This window comes from Lathyrus oleraceus, chromosome 7 (assembly GCF_024323335.1).
Source record: "Lathyrus oleraceus cultivar Zhongwan6 chromosome 7, CAAS_Psat_ZW6_1.0, whole genome shotgun sequence".
In the NCBI taxonomy this organism is placed as follows: Eukaryota; Viridiplantae; Streptophyta; class Magnoliopsida; order Fabales; family Fabaceae; genus Lathyrus; species Lathyrus oleraceus.
The window spans coordinates 217,601,577-217,606,889 of NC_066585.1; the positions used below are offsets into that span (position 1 = coordinate 217,601,577).

The 5,313-nt window shown below is 40.8% G+C and overlaps 1 non-coding gene across 1 annotated transcript; it reads left to right on the forward strand.

Moving 5' to 3' along the window:
- Positions 1–546: 546 nt before the first annotated feature.
- LOC127109805 (small nucleolar RNA R71) lies at positions 547–653 on the forward strand. Its single transcript, XR_007797056.1, has one exon. It is a non-coding gene; the product is annotated as a small nucleolar RNA R71 (small nucleolar RNA).
- The last annotated feature ends 4,660 nt before the right edge of the window (positions 654–5,313 follow it).

A 5,313-nucleotide genomic window follows, 5' to 3' on the forward strand; every position in this document is an offset into this window, starting at 1 on the left:
ATGTTAGGAGCATTATTAGCTGGCTTTTGATATCCAGGCGGAACAGCTGGTGCTTGGCCAGGTGCATACAGGGCGTTGTTATTCTTATACGAAAAATTAGGGTGGTTTTTCCACCCTGAATTGTAGGTATTCGAATAGGGATTTCCTTGTGCGTAGTTTACTTGATCGGTTGGGATTCCTGCTAATATTTGACATTCTTGTGCAGTGTGTCCAGGGTTTCCACATAACTCACAATTTGGAGTTACAGCAGCCACGATGGCTGCAGGTGGTATGATCAAATTGTCTAATTTTTGAACAAGGGCATCTACCTTGGCATGAACATGTTCAAGGCTACTGATTTCGTACATTCCACCCTTTGTTTGGGACTTTTCTACTGGAGTTCTTTCACCTCCCCATTGGCAATGGTTTTGGGCCATATTTTCAATGAGTTTATAGGCTTCGTTGTATGGCTTGTCCATAAGTGCACCCCCCGCGGCAGCGTCTACTGTCAGTCTTGTGTTATACAGAAGCCCATTGTAAAATGTGTGAATGATCACCCAGTCTTCGAGACCGTGATGTGGACATATCCTCATAATGTCCTTGCATCTCTCCCACGCTTCGTAGAGAGATTCCACATCTTTCTGTCGGAATCCGTTGATTTGAGCTCTCAGCATAGCAGTTTTGCTCGGCGGAAAATATCGGGATAAGAAAACGTTCTTCAATTCTTCCCATGTTGTAACAGAGTTGGAGGGAAAGGATTGAAACCAAGCCCAAGCTCTGTCTCTTAGTGAGAAAGGAAAGAGGCGCAGTCTTATCGCATCTTGAGATACACCATTTGCCTTTACAGTGTCTGCGTACTGCACAAACTTGGTCAGGTGTTCATTAGGGTCGTCCGTAGGATTTCCGGAAAATTGATGTTGTTGGACGATTGATAATAGTGAGGGTTTCAACTCAAAATTGTTTCGATTGATAGCAGGGGTAGCAATGTTGTTGTGAGGTTCTTGTTGGGACGGGGTAGCGTAGAATTTAGGAGGACGATCCTGTGGTCCTTCTTCAGCCATGGTTGGTTTTTCTTCTGGTTTTGTTGGAGAGAATATATCGGGAATATCGTACTTTTGTTGATATTCTTGTATTCGGCGTCTTACATATAAGAAACGCTCTAATTCTGGGATTGGTGGTGCTAAGTTATCGCCTTATGAGCGAGTACTTGGCATACAATCGGGGGAAATAAGGGAAAGAAGATTAGTTTTTATTTTTACCTTAGTCTATACCGTGCAATGAAAGAATCGCACTATTCGACTAAAATAGGTCCCTGGCAACGGCGCCAAAAATTTGATGGTTGATCTGGCTATATATAAAATATAGTCTATCGGGTACTTGACTGCAAGTGCACAGTCCATTCGTTTTAGTTTTAAAAGATATCGATCCCACAGGGACCTATGGTCAATCTAGTGTTACTAACGTCACTATGTTTAGCTAAGGGAATGATTAATAGAAGTTCGGGTGCAGAATATTAAATCTAAGAGAAATTTAGTTTTAAGAAAGAATTGATGGAAGGAATCAGTATGCAACGCATTTATTGTCAGGGATTCGATAAGTCACTGGTGAATAGTTTAAATGCCAAATACCTTTCAGTAGAAAATATTTATTGAAAAGACTTTATCTCACACTCTCGTGATTGTTGATTCGGTTTATAGATTTAAGTCAGAATGTACGCTCTCACTGTCCCATTTGAAGTTAAAATTACTTTTTAAAAATAAATAAGTTCTAATTGCTTTTAAAGTGCTCTCGCGGTTTTTAAACTCAATGCCTAATTTTTACTATCCAGCTCGAGCCTCATGCTCTCACGATTGTTGGTTCTCACCTTAGTTAATTTCCCACTCTCTTGGCAAAATCGTATTAAATAGCTTCTCACTTTTGTGACAAAGTTAGTTAAATTTAAATTAAAAACTTCAGCCTAAAAGATTGTTTGAGAAAAAGAGTTTTCACCGATTATTATTAAATCCCATCTAATTAAATTGCTACATACCGATACCGGTAATCTAGCCGAACATGTTAAATAGAGCAAACACAGAGCATAAACAGATTAACATTGCGGCAGACATAATTATAATAATAACTGGGCAATAATAATAATAATTTAATAAAAACCTGGCAATTGGATTAACAAAGTATGGAAAATCTTAGAGTACTTGAGCAGTCCTCCACAAGCCGGTAGGATTCTGCTTCTTCAATACAATTGCTTACTAAATTAAATAAAGTGTAGTAGTTCCCTAGTGTAGGAAACTACTACTATGGCTAACTGGAAAACAGGAAGGAAAAGGGAAAACAGGAATTCTAAAAAGAATGGTAAAATGAATTAAGGCAACGGAAACAAAGTTGCTGAAAAGAAAATAACTAAAAAAGCTAGAATGCTGTAAAAATTAATTGAAGAGCGTAAGTGTAGGTGTTCCCCATTTTTCCAACTTATGTCCTTTATATATTGCTTTGGTAGGTCTTGGCGGTTGAGAAAATTAAGGGAGACTGGTTGAATGAGGAATCCACAGGGGAGTCGTGCTGTTGGAGAGAATTTAGGCACGTTTGGATGCCTCTGATGACTGTTTCAAAGCATAAAATTTGGTCGTGTGACGCTCGTCATGGGCCTGTGACGGTCGTCACAGGCTGGGTCGTGACGGTCGTCATGAAGCTTGTGACGGTCGTCATATCAGCAATTTCTGCATTCTGGTTTTCTGCTTTTTCTATGTTTTCTTATTTGTTTCTTCTTCTTTTTCTTCCTTTTCTACATTTTGCATATTAATGCTTGGAGATTTAAATACCTGCAAAAATAACTCGAATACTTGCGGAATAATCGGAATATTAATTAAAGTGGTATGATCTTTGAGTGTAAATCAAGGCAAATATCTGATGTATTTTCGCGTTATCATTAAGGAAGCTAACATCTTTTGTATTAGATCCCTTGGACTTCAAACAACATCATGGGAAGCTTCTGTCCATTTTGTTTGCTGATGTAGTTGAAGGACTCTTGAGGGTATTGGTGCAGTTCTATGACCCTCTCTACCATTGTTTCACTTTCCCAGATTTTCAGCTTGTGCCTACCTTGGAGGAGTATTCTTATCTTTTGGGGATACCTGTTTCTAGTAGAGTACCTTTTAGTGGATTGGAGGAGGTTCCTCGCTCTAGTATTATTGCTGAAGCTCTTCACTTGAAGAAGTCTGAGATAGAGGCTCATTGGGTGAAGAAAGGGGGATTGTTTGGGTTGCCATATGTTTTCCTCATCAAGGAAGCTACTACTTTTGCTCAAGATGGTAATGTGGATGCTTTTGAAGCTATCTTTGTGTTGCTCATCTATGGATTAGCTTTGTTCCCTAACATTGACTATTTCGTTGATGTTAACGCCATTAGAGTTTTCTTGATTGGGAATCCTGTGCCTACTTTGTTGGGTGATATGTATTTCTCTTTGCATCTAAGGAATTCTAAAGGTGGTGGAACTATTGTCTGTTGCATTCCTCTTTTGTACAAGTGATTTATTTCGCACTTGCCTCAGATGCCTGCTTTTGTGGAGAACAAACAATGTCTAAGATGGTCTCAGAGACTTATGTCTCTCACTATTGATGATATAGTTTGGTATGATCCGTCTTTAAGCAGCTTGGAGATTATTGATAGTTGTGGTGAGTTCTATAATGTGCCTCTCATTGGTACACAAGAAGGAATTAACTACAACCCTGCTTTGGCTCATCGTCAACTTGGGTTCCCCTTGAGAGACAAGCCTAGTAACACTTTGTTAGAAGGTATTTTCTACCAAGAGGGTAAAGATTCCCAACATTTGAAGCAGAAAATTGTGCATGCTTGGCATAATGTGCATAGGAAAGGAAGATCCGAGCTTGGTCCGTGCAATTGTGTAGCTTTGGAAGCTTACACTCTTTGGGTGAAGAAGAGAGCTATGGAGTTGAAGATGCCTTATCCTTATGAAAGACCCATGTCTATGGTTGTGGTTGAGCCATTAACTCTCCCTAACCAAGATGTAGAGGAGTTGGAAGACACGCTCGCTAAGATGAAGCAAGAGAAGGATATGTGGGAAGAGCGTGTCCATGCTTTGAGCAAGAAGCATGAAGAGTTGCAGCTGGAGTCTAACGACAAAGATGCATTGATTGAGCTACTTGAAGACCGAGTAACGAAGAGACAGAGAGAGTCAGAGGTTTCATCTTCTAGCATGCCTCAGCCTTCCGTTGCTTGGAAGAAGATTGTTGACCAGCTTGTCCTCAAGAAGACTCAGATGAAGGCTTCCTTTGAGATCGAGATTCATCGCATTTGAAGGAAGTACGCGCCTTCAGCCAGATCTTTTGACACTGTTGTTAGGGATCCTTAGGATGACTAGTCTCCTTTTCTCTTGTATCTTTTTATTTTGGTTTCTGAAATTGTACTCAGTGTAATCCTTCTATTATATATAAATAAAAAGAGATTTTTGGTCATATCAAAATTATTACAATTGCCATATAAATATTATATATATTTGCAAATGATATAGTAAGTTCCTTGGAAATAAAAATAATCAAGCATTGCATTTCATGCATCATTTGCATAAGCAGGTTTTTGCCAGGTGTCTGATTGATGTTCTTCTGTGCTTTAGCCAAGCTGACTCACCGGTACAACACCAGAGCCAATCACCAGAGAATTATGGAGCACCTTAAGCAAGAGAACAGAGAGCTGAAGGACGAGATCACCCGACTAACAGCCATGATAGAGTCAGTTCTTGCCGCTCAGAGTCAAGCTTCTCCAATGCCTGCAACTCCTCCCGCGAGGACTGTTATCTCAGAGGTGGTTACCTCTACTATGCCTGCTGCCACCGCCCATTTCGCTCCGAACTTGCCTGCCGAATTCTCGTGGGGAATGCCGCCCAATTTTGTGCCAGAAGGTTTTGCTCCTACCTTTGCTTCCATGCCGGCATCTAGCACGGCCATGTCCGTGCCACCTCTAGTTGTGCACACTTTGCCTCACGTAGATGACACCATTTATCACTCTAAGTCGTCTGAGGGTCCAGATGTCTATGAGAAGATGGACGAAATGAAAGACCAATTTCTTGAGCTGCGCAAGAAATTGAAGACGCTGAGATGTAAAGATCTATTTGGGAAGAGTGCTGCTGAACTGTGTGTCGCAACCTGAAAAATACAGTGCGCGAAAAAACAACCGGCGAAAGAAAATGACAGAAGAGTCGCCACCGTGCGTTATTCATCCCAAAGGAGGGAAAGGGAACGCTCGAAGTAAACCTGAAAAAGGAAAGGAAAGGACAAGACGGGGTCTCGCAACCAAATCTTGGGTTCGGGAGTTGGTTACGCG